The sequence below is a fragment of the Eptesicus fuscus genome, chromosome 19 (assembly GCF_027574615.1).
Source record: "Eptesicus fuscus isolate TK198812 chromosome 19, DD_ASM_mEF_20220401, whole genome shotgun sequence".
Classification (NCBI taxonomy): domain Eukaryota; kingdom Metazoa; phylum Chordata; class Mammalia; order Chiroptera; family Vespertilionidae; genus Eptesicus; species Eptesicus fuscus.
In genome coordinates this window covers 51,590,725-51,612,035 of record NC_072491.1, presented here as the reverse complement: position 1 = coordinate 51,612,035, position 21,311 = coordinate 51,590,725, and the positions used below count along the sequence as shown (strand labels likewise).

General features: G+C 44.0%; 1 protein-coding gene and 1 pseudogene across 2 annotated transcripts in view; one reads left to right on the top strand and one right to left on the bottom strand.

Moving 5' to 3' along the window:
* Positions 1 to 21,311, bottom strand: part of TPD52 (tumor protein D52) — a 194,015-nt gene that overhangs the window by 55,244 nt on the left and 117,460 nt on the right. The window lies entirely within an intron of this gene.
* Positions 7,569 to 9,479, top strand: LOC129147274 (transcription factor BTF3-like; annotated as a pseudogene).

Sequence of the window (21,311 nt, the reverse complement as noted above, 5' to 3'; positions counted from 1 at the left end):
AACGGACTAAATGCTCTAATCAAAAGACATCGAGTGGCTGAATGGATAAAAAAAATGACCCATATATATGCTGTCTACAAGAGACCCACCTCAGAACAAGAGACTCACACAGACTGAAAGTGAAGGGATGGAAAAATATCTTTCAGGCAAACAGAAATGAAAAAAAAAGCTGGGGTAGCAATACTTATATCTGACAAAATAGACCTCAAAGTAAATGCCATAACAAGAGATAAGGAAGGCCACTTCATAATACTAAAGGGAGAAATCCAACAAGAAGAAATAATTCTGGTAAACATATACGCCCCCAATACAGGAGCACCCAAATACATAAAAAAACTCCTGGAGGATATCAAGGGAGAGATTAATAGCAATACAATCATAGTAGGAAACTTTAATACCCCACTATCACCAATGGACAAATCCTCTAAACAAAATATCAGCAAAGAAACAGCAATCCTAAATGATTCACTAGACCAGATGGAATTAATTGACATCTTCAGAACATTTCACCCCAAAGCCACAGAATATACATTCTTCTCAAGTGCACATGGGTCATTTTCAAAGATAGACCATATGCTGGGTCACAGGCAAAGTCTCTTCAAATTCAAGAAGATAGAAATTATATCAAGCGTCTTCTCAGATCACAGTGGCATAAAACTGGAAATCAACTACAATAAATACAATCGAAAGAAATCAAACACATGGAGACTAAACAGCATGCTATTAAACAAGGACTGGGTCACCAGAGAGATCAAGGAAGAAATAAAAAACATCATGGCAACAAATGACAATGAAAACACAACAATCCAAAATCTATGGGACACAGTGAAAGCAGTCTTGAGAGGGAATTTCATAGCTCTACAAGCCTATTGCAAAAAACAAGAAACAATGGTAATAAATTACCTAACCCTACAACTCAAAGAGCTAGAAAAAGAGCAGCAAGAAAAGCCCAGTGTAACCAGAAGGAAGGAAATAACAAAGATCAGAGCGGAGATAAATGACATAGAGACCAAAGAAACAATACAAAAGATCAACAAAACCAAGAGCTGGTTCTTTGAAAGGATAAACAAGATTGATGGACCTCTAGCCAGGCTCACCAAGAAGCAAAGAGAGAGGACCTAAATAAACAAAATCAGAAATGAAAGAGGTGAAATAACAACAGACCCCACGGAGATACAAAGGATTGTTACAAAATACTACGAACAACTCTATTTCAACAAACTGGACAACCTGGAGGAAATGGACATATTCCTAGAAAAATATAACCTTCCAAAAATCAATCAAGAAGAATCAAAAGAGCTCAATAGGCCAATAACTATGGACGAAATTGAAGCAGTCATCAAAAAGCTTCCGGCAAACAAAAGCCCGGGGCCTGATGGCTTCACAGGAGAGTTTTACCAAACATTCAAGGAAGAACTAAAACCTATCCTCCTCAGACTATTCCAAAAAATTCAAGAGAAGGAACACTTCCAAGCTCCTTCTATGAAGCCAGCATCACCCTAATACCAAAACCAGATAAAGACAACACAATGAAAGAGAACTACAGACCAATATCCCTCATGAACATAGATGCCAAAATCCTCAACAAAATTCTAGCACATCGGCTCCAGCAGTACATCAGAAAGATCATACACCATGACCAAGTAGGATTTATCCCAGGAATGCAAGGATGGTACAATATCCGCAAATCAATAAACGTGATACATCACATAAACAAATTGAGAGATAAAAATCACATAGTCATATCAATTGATGCAGAAAAAGCATTTGACAAAATCCAACACCCTTTCTTGATAAAAACTCTCAACAAGGTGGGAATAGAAGGCTTATACCTCAACATAATAAAAGCTATATATGATAAACCCACAGCAAACATCATACTCAATGGACAAAAACTAAAACCATTTCACCTAAGAACAGGAACAAGACAGGGATGCCCACTCTCACCACTCCTGTTTGACATAGTACTGGAAGTATTAGCCATTGCAATTAGACAAGAAGAAGAAATAAAAGGCATCCAAATTGGAAAAGAACAAGTAAAGCTGTCTTTATTTGCAGACGGCATGATATTGTACATAAAAAATCCGAAAGACTCCGTCAAAAAACTAATAGACATAATAAATGAATTCGGCAATGTAGCAGGATACAAAATTAACGCCAAGAAATCTATGGCCTTTCTATACACCAATAGTGAACTTACAGACAGAGAGACTAAAAAGGCAATCCCATTTACCATCGCACCAAAAAAATTAAGATACCTAGGAATAAACTTAACTAAGGAGGTAAAAGACCTATACACGGAAAACTACAGGACACTGAAAAAAGAGATAGAGGAAGACGTAAACAGATGGAAGAACATACCATGTTCATGGATTGGTAGAATCAACATCATTAAAATGTCCATACTACCCAAAGCAATCTACAGATTCAATGCACTCCCCATTAAAATACCAACGGCATATTTCACAGACCTTGAAAGAACTCTCCAAAAATTCATCTGGAATAAAAAAAGACCCCGAATAGCCACAGCAATCCTGAGAAAGAAGAATAAAGTAGGAGGGATCTCAATACCAGATTTCAAGCTGTATTACAAAGCCACTATTCTCAAAACAGCCTGGTACTGGCACAAGAACAGACATATAGATCAATGGAACAGAATAGAGAATCTAGATATTGACCCAAACCACTATGCTCAATTAATATTTGACAAAGGAGGCATGAACATACAGTGGAATAAAGACAGTCTCTTCAATAAATGGTGTTGGGAAAATTGGACAGATACATGCAAAAAAATGAAGCTAGATCACCAACTTACGCCATACACAAAAATAAACTCAAAATGGATACAGGACTTAAACATAAGACGAGAAACCATAAAAATACTAGAGGAATCCACAGGCAGCAAAATCTCAGACATATGCCAAAAGAACTTCTTCACCGATACTGCCCCTAGGGCAATGGAAGCTAAGGAGAAAATAAACAAATGGGACTACATCAAAATAAAAAGCTTTTTTACAGCAAAAGAAACTATCAACAAAACAACAAGAAAGCCCACTGCATGGGAGAACATATTTGCAAATAGCATCACTGATAAAGGTTTAATCTCCAACATCTACAGGCAGCTTATACAACTTAATAAAAGGAAGATAAATGATCCAATAAAAAAATGGGCAACGGACCTAAATAGAATCTTTTCCAAAGAAGACAGAAGGAAGGCCAAGAGACACATGAAAACATGCTCAACGTCACTAATTATCCGAGAGATGCAAATCAAAACAACAATGCGGTACCATCTCACACCTGTCAGAATGGCTATCATCAACAAATCAACAAACGACAAGTGTTGGCGAGGATGCAGAGAAAAAGGAACCCTCGTACACTGCTGGTGGGAATGCAGACTGGGGCAGCCACTGTGGAGAACAGTATGGAGTTTCCTCAAAAAACTGAAAATGGAACTCCCATTTGACCCAGTAATCCCACTCCTAGGAATATATCCTAAGAACCTGGGAACACCAATAAGAAAGGATATATGCACCCTTATGTTCATAGCAGCACAATTTACAATAGCTAAGATCTGGAAACAGCCTAGGTGCCCATCAGCAGGTGACTGGATCAGAAAACTATGGTACATCTACACAATGGAATATTATGCTGCCATAAAAAACAAGGAATTCTTACCATTTGCAGCAACCTGGATGGAATTGGAGAACATTATGTTAAGTGAAATAAGCCATTCAATGAAAGAAAAATACCACATGATCTCACTCATTTATGGATAATAAAGAACATTATAAACTTGAACAAAAAGATAGATACAGAGGCAGTAAAGCATCAAACAGTCTGTCAAATTACAGCAGGAAGGTTAGGGAGAGGTGGGGAAGATAAGAGATCAATCAAAGGACTTGTATGCATGCATATAAGCATAACCAATGGACGCAAAACTCTGGGGGGTGAGGGCATATATGGGAGTGGGGTGAGGGCATATATGGGAGTGGGGTGGGGGGGGGCAATGGTAAGATATGTACACATATAATACCTTAATAAAAAAAATTGGAAAAAAAATCCGCATTATTAACCGGTATACCTAGTACTAGTACAACTCCTGTTACTTCGGAGGAAAAGAGCACCAATTGCCACCCTTCCTAACAACCACTTGGACCCACAGGAGTATCCTGAGTGGGGAAGCCAGAACCTCTCACACCTATCCATCACTGTGTGGCCCAAACCCAAGGCTGGCTTAATCAACTGCTGGCCACGAGCCATGTTCTTCCCAAATCAAGGCTCCAGTCGGCATGTGTTTTGTCATTTCTTACAAATATGAAGTCTTTTGAAGTGATTCCACTTGGTATCTATCAAAACAATTCTGTATGTGAAACAGTCGCCCTAAAAAAATGAAAAAAAAAAATTATTTGTAAAAAAATATCCTATATAATAAAAGGGTAATATGCTAATTGACCCTAAAGGCAGAACAACCAGAACAACTGCTGGACCAGTCACTAGAGGCACACTGACCACCTCTTGGTCCCTTTCCCTGGCCGTCAGGCACTGATCACCTGATGACGAACAGGGAACTAAGGGTGGGTGGCAGTGGGAGGCGGGGCCAGCTGTGGACAGCTGGGGAACATGGCCCTGATCGCAGGCCAAGCCTAGGGACCATACCCACGAATGAATTTTGTGAGCTGGGCCTCTAGTATATATATAAAAGCCTAATATGCTAAGTGTCTGTTTGACCAGTCGCTATGACGTGCACTGACCACCAGGGGGCAGACATTCCTATAGATAGGTTAGCTTGCTGCTGTGGACCAGCCGATAGGGACTGGGTGAGACAGGCCAGACACGCCCTGGAGCCCTCCCATGGTCCCTCCCCAGCCAGCCAACCTCCCGCAGTCCCTCCTCGGCTGGCTGGCCCCAATCAGGAATGGGTGATTTGAGCCGGACACTTCCTGGAGCCCTCCCGCAGTTCCTCCCTGGCCCCAATCATGCACCAGCGGGGTCTCTCGGCCTGGCCTGAGCCCTCTTCCAATCCAGGATCCCTCAAGGGATGTTAGAGAACCGGTTTCAGCCTGATCCCCACAGGCCAGGCTGAGGGACTCCACTGGTGCACGAATCTGTGCACCGGGCCTCTAGTTTCATTATAAGAATTTGAAAATTGTTGCCACTTTTGGGGGTTAAGATGGTGCACGACATGATGTAGTAAATATTTTAATGCCACATAGTGTTCCAGGTAGGAGAGGCCAACTTTCCCGGGAACATTAATAGGAAATACATTATTTTTGAAGAGGAAGGAATATGTCTTCATTACTGGCCCACATTTTCAAAGGTAGAACATATTTAGTCTTTGGTTTTGCTGTATAATTTATTCTACTTATATTCAATCACTATGCCATTTTTTTTTCAAAATTGTGCTTGCGGTGAGGACAGTTATTAAGAAAAGACGGCATTTTACTCAGTCCCGGAGGGTAAGAGTTACCATTACTGTCACTGCCTCTCCAGTACCTGGGATGCAGGGGCACTGGACTGCCATCCTGTGTGCCCAGCCAGCCCAGCACTGCGGTGCACGCAGGAAGGCAGGAGCTAGCCGGGTGTGCGGGACTCTGGCTCCAAAGCTGGCACACTCCCCGCTCAGGCATCCCAGTGCTTTCCCACCCAGGCCCAATGCGGCCTGCACCCACCCACTTGGAGTTCTCCTGGATGTTTAATGCAGTGTCCAAGTGTCAAAACCTTAGGGGAAAAACTTAGAAAAACCCTGAAGTTATAGGTCTTAAAAGTGTCCTTCTACTTCCTGTCATTCCACTCCTGACACACTTCACAGCGCCCCCTGGGACAGCGTGAATCAGAAGCTAACAGACTGTACTTTCAAACTGCACCCCACACCCCGCACAGAGCCCATCACCCACGAGGCCTTTAACCCAATATTGTGAAAGAATGAACTGTGGAGGGAGTGGAAATGCACGCAGAGTGCTCCAGGGCTAACTGGATTTGCATGGTGATGAGAACATTCCTAAACTCCTTTTCTTCTACCTTAAGAGTGGCTCTTCTGCAGGACAGATGAATTCATACCTTCTGCTCTCTGGCAGAGAAACCAGAAAGGACAGACTTTTCAACATAATTAACAGCCACCAGCCCCGCTCACTCCAGTGTACTTGTCATGGTGGGGAGCGTGGAACTCTGGCCAACACATCGTCCCTGGAGGAGCAGGGCAACAAGCAACAAGCAACAAGCTGCTAGAGGCAGACCTTCCAAAGTGACGGTGGCCCAGGATGGCAACATGAACACCACCTCCACCTCACACTCCTTCAAACGAAAACTGAGCCACGGTGACCCTCTGAACAGGGAAAACCCTGGGTTACCACAGGGAAAGGCATGCCGGCGCTGTGAGGGGCTGTTTTACAGAACGCACCTTGTTGATCGTCTAGTCCTCCTAACCCACTGTCATTTTCAGTTAAAATTCATTCATGTGCAGCACATGAGACTCCAGACACAGGACAAAAACACATTTTTCCCCTGGCGGGTGGGGGCGGTAACCGATGTCAATAGCTGCAGCTGTGACTGTATAATTACCTGTTTGCACTGACGTGGCACGCAGTTTAGATTTAATAGGTCAGATGACAATGCACAAATGCACTTAGCCTATGATTACCCCTTTTCAAACATTCTCTCATTCGCAACTTCGACCCTGGGAACATAGCAGGCACAGACTTGGGTCAATAAGAAACACTGGCCAACACAATAGGCCTGGCCTCAGACGGCGCTGCTGACAGACACCACCACAAAGGCCATGAATGGAGGCCCCCTCAGTTCTCACACAGAGGGAAGAATGAGTCAGTGTCCTGCCGCTCTGGTGCTGTTTGTACAGTGTATGCAGCTTTTGTCCTCGGCCACTGTTCACAGCTCAATGGGGCGACACAGCCGAGGAAGTGCGGGCGGAAGAACCTCCACCTCTTCCCTGCGGCCAGCAGTGGGTCCACATGCACATGACAGGCCAAGTGAGACCGGGAAAGTCACCAGCTAAAGCTCCTTCCACCCCACCTCACATGAGGAGAGTGATTTTTGAGTTCAAGTACAAAGAATGCATTACTTAGGGTGCCTAGAAAAGTCACTATTAGCTTGACATTAATATAGTTGTTGATTGAATTATTGTTCACTTGGCTTCTGTCGTGTATCTCCTACTTCTTTTTCAAATGCTTGTGTTACAAGCAAAGAGAAATCAGAACTGACTCAAAGTAGGAACCAAAGTAATGCAGCCAGGACTCAGCAGAGACAGCTGGATCCGGGCCAGCAAGCAGGTGAGGAGGCAGGATCCAGGCAGGGCCGCATCAGCCAGGCTGGCAGTGGCATTTCACCCGCGTGTGTCAATGCTGTTCTGTCCCCAGTATATGCACACCCCTCTTTATGCCTACTTCCCAAGGGAAAGGGGTGTAACAATTAGGAACCCAAGCCAGGGGTAAAATGGAATCCGAGACCACTCAGGGAGGTGTGGACAGGCAGCTCCGTAGCGGAAGACGGTGTGCTGCGCACTGGCCAAGGAAACGGAGCTAGAGCGAGGGACAGCGCCAGTGCTGAACGACATGTCACTGCCCAAAGCCAAAGACATCTCGGCAGGACAGCATCTGCATCTAAGGTACACATGTTTTGGAATTAGACTGTGTTCAAATTCTGATTCTACTAACTACTAGCTGTGTATCAGCCCTCCAGATCTTCATTTCGGCATCTGTAAAATGGCATGTCTATCCATTCCTTTACTCAAAAAATAACTGGCTCAGTTGGTTGGAGCATCGTCCCATACACCAAAAGGCTGCAGATTCGATTCCCCGTCAGAGCACAGACGTAGGTTGTGTGTTTGATCCCTAGACAGAGAGCGTACAAAAGGCAACTTATTGATGTTTCTCACATTGATATTTCTCTGTCTGTCTCTCTCTAAAATCAATGAAAACATATCGAGTATTAATAAATAAATAAATAAATAAATAAATAAATAAATAAATAAATAAATATTGAGGCAATACTAGTAGCTACTTGATTGGTTGCCATGACGATAAGATAAATTAATACACTGGAGGTACCTAAAGGAGGACCTGGCACTGTAAGGTGTCTCTACTGAGCGCCAGCACCCTGAGTCCATGAGGACTTCTCACTGACCAGAGGCAGTTTTTAATGGTCTCTAGGAAACAGATGAAGTCAAGCTTTGTGGGTGACACAGCTACATATAGAATGCACACGTCTATTAATATTAAAACTTTAAAAAAAGTATATGATTTGAATTTTCTCCTAAATCTACATCAATGTACAACTAATAATTACTCCCAAGGAAGAAAACAAAAACGAACATTAATTAAGTGCTTGCTATTTCAGGGGCCAGATATTCTTCTAAGTGATTTATCTAAAGTACCATTATTTTTGCAGTGAAGAAAATGAAAAATAGAGCATTAAGAAATTTGCTTACGATTACACTGTTAAGAAGCAAACCCAGGCAATCTGACTTCTAACCAATATTGTGCTCAAAGCACTACATGATACTGTCTCATTAATATTCCTGTGAGAGCATCTACACCGACTTGCTAAGTAGTGCTATCCTTATTCTTGTAGTTAGCAAAGAAAAGAAGTCACTTTCTTAGAAGCTTCTGACGTAGAATAAAGCCATATGTCCACAGCAGCCTCAGAATGATGATTTACTATGAAATAAAATGCGCGTAAGGGATGTCCTTTTATCCTTTTTGAAGAACAGGCAGGGCTGACCACCTCTAGTCTAGCAGGAGTCAAAGAGTAAAAAAATTTTTAACTGCTTTCATAAAGCCTCATCACCACACAACCTTAATTAGTTTCATGCACATGAATTCAATCTTTCTTACATGTTAATATATCTGTAATGATTCTGCCAATGCAAAAAAGTGAATTAATGAAAAATAACTTCTTTGAGAATAGATGCTTTAACCATATAAGTGATTACTTAAAAGTAAAAAAAATCCCCCATTTCAACAACTTGTCAGAGTGCCTCTCCATGTTTAAATCTCTCTGTGGCGCTTATTCTCAGCTGGTCTGCCCCAAACCTCCTGAGCATCAGCCCTAGTCCCCTCTTGGTCCATTTCCTCTCCAACAAGACGAAAGAAACGATCATGAACCAAGAGAAACTCGCCAAACTGCAGGCACAAGTGCACAGAAAGAAAGAAGAAGGTAGTTCACGGAACGGCTACAGCAGGTGATAGAAAACTTCAGTTCCCCTTGCAGAAGTCAGGGGTGACAATATCTCTGGTACTGAAGGGGTAAATATGTTCACAAACCATGACAGGCCATGCTGGGACAGAGCAGCCGACAGAAGTGCTACCTCGCATCTTAAACCAGCTCGTCAGACAGTCTGACTGGTGTCAGGAGACGGGCTGAAGCTCTGCCCAATCTGTGGGTGGAAAAGCGCCACTCGCTATGGAGAGAAGTTCCAGGTCTTGTGAGGATCTGATGAGGCTTCCAAGAATGAAGCAAAGTGAACTGAGTCAACTCTGAAGAAGATAAACTTGAAGAAGTTTCTGGGAGTTGCTATTTTACATTATGACTGCTTTTTCAAATTTTGTTTATGGATCTGATAAAATCTAGAGCTCCAATATTTTTTAGCCCAACGCCCCTGGACACTGCAGCTCTTTTCAGTTTTTGCTTATACATAAATCATTCTTTGCACCTAAGTAAGCTAAAGAAGCTTGGGAATAAAGTTTTATACAGGTTAATAGTTATTTGCCTAGAAATCTATACTAATAAAAGGGTAATATGCTAATTAGACCAGACATCTTCTGGAGTCCTTTCTGACAAAGCTGGGCCCGGGCGAAGCCGCCCATGGTCCCGGAAGGAGCCACCCACGGTCCCGGGTGCCTGCGGCTGCAGGAGGCCTGGGAGAAGCCGCCCGTGGTCCTGGTGCTTGCAGCCAGCCCAGGCCGAGCTGCTGGGGGTCCCGGATGCCTGCGGCTGGCCAGAGGGAGGGAAACCTGGGTCCCAGGTGCAGGGGCCGAGGCAGAGGCAGTTAGGGGTGATCAGGCAGGCAGGGGAGCAGTTAGGGGTGATCAGGCCGGCAGGAGAGCAGTTAGGGGCGATCAGGCCGGCTGGGGAGCAATTAGGGGCGATCAGGCCGGCAGGCAGGCAAGCCGTTAGGAGCCAGCAATCCCAGATTGTGAGGGGGATGTCCGACTGCCAATTTAGGCCCAATCCCTGCAGGGTCCCGAATTGGAAAGGATGCAGGCCAGGCTGAGGGACCCCCCCACCCCACCCCGTGCATGAATTTCATGCACCGGGCCTCTAGTAAATAAATGAATCAATCTATCTATCTATCTATCTATCCATCTATCTATCTATCTATCTATCTATCTATCTATCATCTATCTGGTACATGTATTTGTTAGTCAAAGAATAGCAATACCAACCAAGAACCATGTCAGAAGTAAAAATCTGCACTAATTTAAAGGTTCATTCCATATGACTGATTTCACTTATTCTTAAAAATCTTAACTTGTATATTATATACAAATAGAGCATAAAAATCACATGAAAAGATATAAATTGGCAAAGTTGTTCAAGTGTACTATATAACATCCTATATAATAAAAGCCTAATATGCTAAGTGTCCTGTTGGCTGGTAGACCATTCAACCAATCAAAGCGTAATATGCTAATGATATGCTAAGGCCAATCAACCGCTAACTATGCACTGACCACTAGGGGGCAGACAGTCGACTGGACAACCAGTCGCTATGATGTGCACTGATCACCAGGGGGAAGATGCTCTGACCCTGACCCATAGGTTAACTTGCTGCTGTGGTCTGGCTGATTGGGACTGAGCGAGATGGGCCTGGACATGCCCTGGAGCCTTCCCGTGGTCCCTCCCCAGCTGGCCAATCTCCCGTGTCCCTCCCCAGCCCCGATCGTACACTGGTGGCATCCTTCAGCCTGGCCTGCACCCTCTCGCTATCTGGGACCCCTCGGGGGATGTCGAGAGCCGGTTTTGGCCCAATCCCTCAGACCAGGCTGAGGGACCCCACTGGTGCATGGATTTGTGCACTGGGCCTCCAGTAATAGATATTAGTATAGCACTTTACTTCTTAAAAACTAATGTTTTAATAACCTGAAGTTTGCCTGGCTTTAGTCCTTTCATCATTCATAAAAAGAATATCTGATTAGCACAGTGTAATCTGTATACTAGACAGGAAATGTGACTAATATTATTTCATTACTAGAGGCCCGGTGCACGAATTCGTGCACCAGTGAGGTCGCTCGGCCTGGCTTGCGGGATCAGGCTGAAACTGGCTCTCTGACATACCCCGAGGGGTTCTGGATTGCGAGAGGGCACAGGCCAGGCCGAGGGACCCCACCAGTGCATGATCAGGGCTGGGAAGGGATATGGGAGGTTGAACAGCCAGGGAGGGACCGCGGGAGGGCTCCAGGGCATGTACAGCCCATCTAGCTCAGTCCTGATCGGCCGGAACCCAGAAGCAAGCTAATCTACTGGTCGGAGCATCTCCCTCCGGTGGTGAGGCCTAAACCGGCAGTTGGACATCCCTCTCACAATCCTGGACCACTGGCTCCTAATCATTCACCTGCCTGCCTGCCTGGTCGCCCCTAACTGTCCCTCCCCACCAGCCTAATCGCTCCCAACTGCCCCCCCTGCCAGCTCCCCCACTGACCTAGTCACCCCATGCAGCCTGCTTGTTCAGTTGTTTGGTTGTCCCTCACTAACCCTCCTGCCAGCCTGGTCATAGGCAGCCATCTTGTGAGGGTATGAGGGTTAATTTGATTATTACCTCTTTATTATATAGGACTAGAGGCCCGGTGCACAAAATTCGTGCATGGGGGGAGGGGGGTCACTCAGCCTGGCCTGCACCCTTTCCAATTTGGGACCCCTTGGGGGATGTCTGATTGCAGGATCGAGCCTAAACCGGTAGTCAGACATCCCTCTCGCAATCCGGAACCGCTGGCTCCTAACCGCTCGCCTGCCTGCCTGTCTGATTGCCCCTAACCGCCTCTACTTGCCAGCCTGATGCCCCTAACTGCTCCCCTGCCAACCTGATCGCCCCAACCACCTCTGCCTGCCAGCCTGATGGCCCCCTAACTGATCCCCTGCCAGCCTGATCGCCCCTAACTGCCCTCCCCTGCCGGCCTGATCAACCCTAACTGCCTTCCCTGCTGGCCTGATCAGCCCTTACTGCCCTCCCCTGCCAGCCTAAAGCCCATAACGACCTCTGCCTTGGCCCCTGCCACCATGGCTTTGTCCGGAAGGACGTCCAAAAGGACATCTGGAAGAGGTCTGGTCTAATTAGCATATTACCCTTTTATTAGTATAGATAATAAGCTTTCTATCTTACTTCATATTGATTAGGAACCTTCTTTGACTAGGCTATCCCAAGGTATAGTTTTTCATCTTGGAAGGTATACATTTTGATTCTTTGACTCCAATGTACACATCCTTTTCTAAAAATTGCTGAGCAATTGCATATATGCATTTAAGAGCAATCTTGATTCCCAAATGCTACGGACTTAACTTTTCTTCTCCCTCTCCCTCCAAATTCATATAGTAAATCCTAACACCCAGAGTGCTGGTATTAGGAGGTGGGCCTTTGGGGTGATTATATTACAAGGGTGGAGCCCTTATGAATGGGATTAGAGACTTTATAAAAGAGGACCCACAGCGCTCCCTCCTCCCTTCTGCCTCGTGAGAACATGATGTGAAGTTGGCAGTCCATGAACCAGGAAGTAGGTCCTTACCAGACATGGAATTGGCTGGTGTCTATATGGTGGGACTTCCCTGCCACCAGAACTGTGAGAAATAAATGTTTGGTGTTTAAGGTATCTCATGTAAGGTATTCTAAGAGCCCAAACAGGCCAAGACGCTGAATAAGTTCCATTTTCTCTATATTCATAAACTGGCTACAAAACTTGGCAAGAATCAAAGAATCATTTGAAAAAGGAAGGAAAAGGACGTAAAAAGCAGAGCTCTGAATTAAATGTATAGAGATACACTGGGTATGTACTTGGACATGTACTGGATATGTACTACTGTGTTCCCACCCGGAAGTGCTCGTTCTGGTAACACTCAATCCAAATGCCTACCCTGGAAGAAAAAGATGAAGGCCCGGCCTGTAATCCTACTATAATACTATAATACTGTAATACTACCAGAAACAGAGATTAACTTAAACTAGCTTAGGAAGAAAGAGAGGAAGCATGATTTTTTATAGGATACATGGAGGCCTTACGAAACCCCAGAGCAGATTCTAGAAGGGCTGCGCCCAGACACAAGAGCCATGAGACTCGGCAGTGATGTGTATCTTCCCTTCCCCGCCCCCTCTTCACTCTCATGTCTGCATAATCCCCCCACTTCCTCTGAACCAGCTTTCTCTGTCCTCCAGTCAGCATGGCATAGAAGGCTGCTCAAGGCCTTCGGGTTTACAAGTTAAAGCCCCAGACATGTGAATAGGCTAACAGTTTCTCTTGCTTTTGTTCCCATTCCCAAATCCAAGGGACGGAACTGGAATTGCTTGCAGGAGAGTGTGCAGGAGAGCAGTGTGCCGCACGGCCCTCGGAAGCTGGCAGGTCACAGTGACAGGTGTCCACTCTCTCTGCCATGGCCAGCAAGGAGAGACTCCTCTGACAGACTGCTCAGCCCTTTCTCCCTGGAGCCCGTCCTAAAAATCTTGAGTTTTTGTTTTCTATAGTAAACCCTCTACCTGACCTCAAGTCAGCTATCTGAGACAACGTATTGATGTTATCCTAATTGCACAGATAAGTATGGTAGTATGGCCATCACTGAGGTGAAGCATCACTATCCACCTGTTTGCTCAGCCTAAACTCCTAACTCGATCTCCTTCCTACTTATTTATTTACTAGAGGCCCGGTGCACGAAATTCGTGCACGGAGGGGGGTTGTCCCTCAGCCCAGCCTGTACCCTCTCCAATCTGGGACCCCTCAAGGGATGTCCGACTGCCCGTTTAGGCCTGATCCCAGAGATCGGGCCTAAACGGGCAGTCGGACATCCCTCTCACAATCCAGGACTGCTGGCTCCCAACTGCTTGCCTGCCTGCCTTCCTGATTGCCCCTAACCGCTTCTGCCTGCCTCTCACAATCCAGGACTGCTGGCTCCCAACTGCTTGCCTGCCTGCCTTCCTGATTGCCCCTAACTGCTTCTGCCTGCCAGCCTGATCACCCCTAACCACTCTGCTGCCAGCCTGTTTGCCCCCAACTTCCCTTCTCTGCCGGCCTGGTCACCCCTAACTGCCCTCTCCTACAGGGTTGATCACCTCCAACTGCCCTCCCTTGCAGGCTTGGTCCCTCTCAACTGCCCTCCCTTGCAGGCCAGGTGCCTCCCAACTGCCCTCTCCTGCTGGCCAACTTGTGGTGGCCATCTTGTGTCCACATGGGGGCAAGATCTTTGACCAAATGGGGGCAGCTATATTGTGTGTTGGAGTGATGGTCAATCTGCATATTACTCTTATTAGATAGGATAGAGGCCTGGTACAGGGATGGGGGCCAGATGGTTTGCCCTGAAGGGTGTCCCTGATCAGGGTGGGGTTCCCTTGGGGCATGGGGCGGCCTGAGCGAGGGGCCTGTGGTGGTTTTCAGGCCAGTCATGCACCCTGGCAATGCAAGCAGAGGCCCTGGTATCTGGAATTTATTTTCCTTCTACAATTGAAACTTTGTAGCCTGGAGCAGAGCCAAGCCTGGGGCTCCCTCCGAGGCCGGCCGGCAGCCATTTGTGTTGGGGTTATAATTGAAACTTTGTTGCCTTAAGCGGGTGGGCCCGGCCAGGGTGTGCGGAAAGCTTTGCTTCCCCTGTTGCCGGCGGCAACCCTGGCCTGCTCTCTCAAGCTCCATTCTGCCGCCATTTGTTTGAATTTGTTTACCTTCTATAATTGAAACTTTGTAGCTTGAGTGGAGGCTTAGGCCTGCAACGGCTGGCAGAAAGCTTGGCTTCCTCTGTTACCTAGGAAACCTCGCTCTCTGTGGCTGTAGCCATCTTGGTTTGGGTTAATTTGCATACTCGCTCTGATTGGATAGTGGGCGTGGCTTGTGGGCGTGGCTTGTGGGTGTGTCGGAGGTATGGTCAATTTGCATATTTGTCTATTATAAAATAGGATTAGTCTTATTCTAAAATATCTTTTTAGCCGAAACCGGTTTGGTTCAGTGGATAGAGTGTCGGCCTTCGGACTCAAGGGTCCCAGGTTCGATTCTGGTCAAGGGCATGTACCTTGGTTGCAGGCACATCCCCAGTAGGGGGTGTGCAAGAGGCAGCTGATCAATGTTTCTCTCTCATCAATGTTTCTAACTTTCTATCCCTCTCTCTTCCACTCTCTAAAAAATCAATAAAATATATTTTAAAAAATAAAATAAATAAATAAAATATCTTTTTAATCAGTCCCCCCACCCCATTCCAGCAACAAAGCCATGGTCTTCATTCAAGACCTTATCTCTTCTGAATTTTTAGAATAGCTTCCTAATTGATCTTCCTGCCTCCAAATCTCCAATATTTTTTTGTACTAGCTTCAATAATTTCCATTTTAAAGAAAAATACTGTCCGGTCACATCCCATGCTTAAAATTCTCTCCTAGCTCCTCACAGCAGAGGGCCTCACTGTGCCTTTCTATCCACCGGAACCACCTAGACTCCTGGCCTTCACCTTGATTTTCGGAATCAGACTCCCCTAGGGCAGGGCTTAGGAAGGTGCCTTTTTAACGAGCTCCCCGCTTGATTCTGAGGGAACCAGTCCTGCATCCGTCTTCGGATTTGTGTCTTGGGACTACTCTGTAACAAAAAGTCAGCCCAGACTCCCTGAACAGAGTGCCAGTCAATTCACAATCTGCTTCCAACCTACTTCCCAGTCTCGTTCCCTCCTACTCTCCCTGCCCAGCTCTTCCCTTCATACTGCTGGGCAGCCACGCATCTGCCTTCAGCTCCTCTCTACTTAGGGAGCTTCTTATTCTTTAGGAGTCAGCTCAAATGTTACTGCCTCTGAGAAGCCTCCCTTGACTGCCTGTAGCATTTATTCCTGCCTTAGAGTTTAAGAGGCAGTCTGTGTGGTGGTGAACAGTACGACCCTGCAACCAGACTGTCAAGGTTGGAAACTAATGAGTGAAGAACACATGGCCTTGAACAAGTCACTTAGCCTCTCTGTGCCCTTAGTTGCCTTCATTGTAAAACAGGAATAATAACAGTGTGTGCCCAATATAATTGTTAGTTAGTGAGCTAATGCATGCAAAATATTTGCCTGGATTATAGCAATTAGTCATTATGTTAGCTTCCGATCAATTTAAGAATTCCCTTTCTTATTTGTGGTACAAAACTTTGAAAAAAGTAATTTAACAATATAACTTATTTTCATTTACTTCTCAAAAGGTGACTGAGGATGATCTACTAAATCTATTTAAGAAAAAAGTCATTTCTATGGAAAAGATTTAGATTGTCTTTTGAAGTCATTCACTAGACAGGCAGAAACAATTTGGAAATCTGAGCTATCAATTTGATTTTCAAAGAAGTAGGAAGTATTGGTTCTAGCTTTGGGTTATTATTTTCTAAATAAAGACAGAATGGAGAACTCTGGAATGAAATTGCAGAGCAAAATTTTTATCACTTATAAAACCGAAATTTTAGCCAAATATATATTTCAAAAAATCTTGTAGGTTTTCAAAATAACTAGAAACAATACAAAACCTTTTTATGAACCCTGCCCTTTCTTTCTCTAATTTCTAAAGTAATACCTGAAGTGGAAAAGGCAGAGCAATAGGAAAACTTGGCCATCTGCAACATGGTTGTGCAAGGAGAGACGTAAACAGGAAAACTCAGCTGGTGCTCGGATCTAAAGCGAACAGCTGGGGTATCACTAGGTGGACTCTGATATTTTTCTCAAATATCAGCTATTCAGGTGGAAAGGACAGAAACAAGGTACAGCGAGATGTGGAAACAAGAGTCAGCTCTTCCAAAGAACACCCTCTCCTGGGATCTCCTCATTTACTTGGCAAATACTGAAAGAGCACCTACTACTGTACACTCTTGGGCACAGCAGTAAAAGTAAAAAAAAAAAAAAAAGAGCCAGGCACCTTATCATGGGGACAACCTCTATCTTCCACCAAGGTCAGCATCCTTACGCACTGCCATCAGGACCACATGGCTCCAACTCCAAATTGCCACTAGAAGACTCCAGTAGATAAAACCTACCTTGTTCCCGTATCTCTAGATCATGGCTCTTTAGGTCCATGTGTGTGTTAGGGGAGTCTGAGAACCCCTAATATTGCATGCAAAGGTGTGCATAAATGTACATGCATACATTTGCCTACATTGACAAGGTGCTTTCACGTATTCTCAAGTGGGCCCATGACCCCAAAAGTCTAAATATGCCCTGATCTCGGGGTAGGGAAATTCCTACAACTCTGTCCTATTGAAAGGACTGCTGCCATATTCCAACCAGAGAACATTCAGTAAATCCCTCATCTGACATTTTATAGCAAGATGTTCAACAATTTTATGACTAACAAATTATATTCTGTGCATCTGAATTCTGCCCTCCAATGTTTTCAGCACCAAAAATCTAGTTGCTCTGCTAAATTTCTTCCAAAAAAACTGTTTATGGAACCTGGGCTCTGTCAACTCTTGCAATACAATCCTTGTGTATGACTGAACCACAGAAAAATAACTCCTTAATTTGTGGTTAGAAAGAGCACTGCACAACAGCCTACAGTGGGTGGCATGAAACTATCACAATTATAAAGCAACCAAGCAAATAACACACTATGTCTACAACAGATAAAATGTTGTGAATCCAAAACACACACTGCTATAAATAAAGTCAGTGGTTACTTGCTGAGGCCCTGACCAGCGTCGCAGTGACCAGGGCTGCTCTTAGCATGCTTTCTAACGGAGTAACTGACGCTGTGTGACAGCAGAGCAGACTGTGTGGCACCACATGCATTGTCTGGGCTAAGAAATGAGGTGAACTGCACTGGACAGTAACTTTGGGAAAATGCTCTTTAATACAAACAAACAGTGAGCTTCCCTTTAGAAGCCACCATAGGGGAGAAGAGGGCGAGGCCTGCAATGGGGAAACCGTGGAATAAGAGCCATCAGTGTGCCTAAATGCTTATTTGTTGACAGCTGTCATCAGATCATTCCCCAACATTAAAACCATAGATGTTAGAACTGGGGAGGCTCTAAAAAAATCAACAAGACAATGGGACAGAGGATCAAAGAGGATGTGTGAATTGCTCAAGCTGACAAAACTAGAACAGGAAGAAATTGAGTCTTTTGACTCCCTTATGTTGCCATTCTTACACAGACAAGTTTCTTTTATTAACATATAACTCACATACCATACAATTCACCCATTTAAAGTTTCACCTATTACCACAATCAATTTTTTAAGACTTTTATTACTCCAAAAAGAAACCCTGTACTCTTTAACCATCATCCCTCCAGGCCCTAACCCTTCATCCCTGGCAACCACTAATCTACTTTCTACTTCTAAATATTTGCCTATTCTGGACACTTCACAGACATGAAATCATACAGCATGTAGCCCTTTGTGACTGGCTCCTCTCACTGGCATGCATAATGCTTTCAAGGTGGTCATGCTGTGTCATGTATCAGTACTTCACTCCCGTTTAGGACTGAGTAATATTCCATTGTATGGACTATATACACAAACACACACATTTTGTTTATCAATTCATCAGTTGGTGGATATTTGAGTTGTTTCCACCTTTTGGTCATTATGAATAATACAGATATGAACATCTGTGAACAAGTCTGTTTGTTTTTTAATTTTAAAAACATCGATGTGAAAGAGAAACAGATTGGTTGCTCCAACTGGGGATCGAACCTACAACCTGTTATGTGCCCTGACTGGGAAATGAACCCAGAACCTTCTGGTGCACTCAACCAACTGAGCCACATGAGCCAGGGCTGTGTACAAGTTTTTGAGTGAACATGTTTTCATTTCTTTTGGGCACATACCTAGGAGTGGAATTGCTGGGTCATATGGTAACTCTGTTTAAGTACTTAAGGAACTGCCAAAATATTTTTCAAAGTGGCTTCACCATTTTACATCCCCACCCATCAGAAAGTTCTTGTTTTTAAAATCACAACTAATCAGATCATGAGTACAAACTTCTTATTCTCTGCTAATAGGTAACTGAAAAAAAACACACCTAAGAATTGATAAATACATTTTTTTAAACTACACACTATTTTTACATGAAATTCAGATGCAGAGTTCAGAACACAGAAAGAGAGCTTTAAAATGTTATTTTAAAAAGGGTTAACATGTAGTAAATACATTACTTAAACCATATGAAAGTATTATACATGGGCTACAGATACATGTTAAACATTCTACAATACTGGGAAATCTTAAACATAAATAAAAAAGGACAAATCAAATATTCCCAAAAACTAAATTAGAATTTATCTAGTGAGGTGATATCTACATACTTTTACTCATTAGAAAAAAAAGTCTTTAAGATAAAAAGCTGATGGGTAGGGTATTCAACGGCCACATAAATGCAGTATGCTGATTTGGAAAATAAAATAAAAGCTAGCATCTTCAACCATATAAAGACATTAAAGAGCTATTGTCTAATGTTTTGGTAATCAATTTGGGTACATCTTTATAAACTATGCAGAAAACTATATTCTGAACAAGGGACTTTGCTTTCTTTTATCAGGTGTGCTTCCTGGGTAGCAAAGAAATCGACTAAACCATAAACAAACAAAAATCTGAGTCTAAGATGAAAAAACTAGAAGGACATTCACCAAAATGATTGGTAGATGTTTGAAGGTTGTGGGGTTTTTTGGTGTGTGTATGTTGTTTATTTTTAGTTTTATCAATATATTTTTAAATTGAGATATAACTGACATAGAACATTAATTTCAGGTGTACTATGTAATGACCCGAGATATGTATATGCTGTGAAACGACTACCACAACTAGTCTAGCTCACATTCATCACCACACACAGTTTTAACGTAACAGAGCACATGCATTTGATGATATTTACAATGACAGATGTACATATACTTTTTCTACTTTCTTTTCTATTATAAAAATGCAACTAGAGCCCGGCTGGTGTGACTCAGTTGTTGAGCGCAGACCTATGAACCAGGAGGTCACGGTTCGATTCCTCTTCAGGGCACATGCCCAGGGTTGCAGGCTTGATCCCCAGTGCAGGGTGTGCAGGAGGCAGCTGATCAATTATTCTCTCTCATCATTGATATTTCTCTCTCTCACTCCCTCTCTCTTCCTTTCTGAAATCAAAATATATTTTAAATGCAACTAGAAATATTTTGCTTGGTTAATTACCTAATTCAAAAAAAAATGAACCTGAAAATAGAGCTATCCTATACAATAGAAGCCTAATATGCAAATTGTCCCCTTGACTGGGAGTTCGACCGGGAGTTCGACCAGGGGGTGGGGCTGGTGGCGGCAGGCGGCCGGGGGAAGGGAGGCCCCCCCCCCCAGCTGGCAGCAGCAGCAGCTGCTAGGGACCCTACCCGTGCACGAATTTCTGCACTGGGCCTCTAGTACATACAGAAATGTAAAACGACCACACTGCAATGTCATGAGTTAAAAAGACATACTTTGAAATTCAGACTAGAAAGGTCAATGTGGGAACAGCCATCCCTGCATTAGCCAATGGCTGAATTTACCTGACCTTAGATAAAATTACTTGATAATATCTCTGATAAGTGATTTGGTAAAACAGAAATCAGAGTGTGGCCTAAGATCAACTATGGCTTATACTTAACTAGAGGCCCGATGCACAAAATTCGTGCAAGGGGCTCAGCCCTTGCAGCCACCTCGGCCCTCGCAGGTCCACAAGGTTGTCCAGAAGGTCGTTCAGCTGTCCAGTCTAATTAGCATATTATGCTTTTATTATTATAGATAATATTTCTTAGTTATTTTACAAAAGATTATTACAACGAAAGGTTGCTGAAATGTAAAAAGGGATAGTAGAGGTGTGTTTGATTTGGTGAACATGTCATTTGTATTTTAAAAGAAACAGAAAGCTGTCCTCAGTGGACAGAATGCTCGGGACTGCATCCCCACAGTGCACTGTGGAGCAAGCTGGCTCCACCCCCGCTCCACGGTACGCGGGGTTCCTGACTCGGCACGGCTTTCGGAACTCCTCCAGCCTCGATCTCCATGCCTACAAGAGTAAATAATGTTCCTGGCTCACAAGCTTACTGGATCTTACCCTTTCTCTACAAAAGTCACTGTAATTTACATCAAATATAGAAAAGACAGAATAAAAGAATAAGCTATGGTTATGTATTTGAGAAGTGAATAGAAAATTTGAA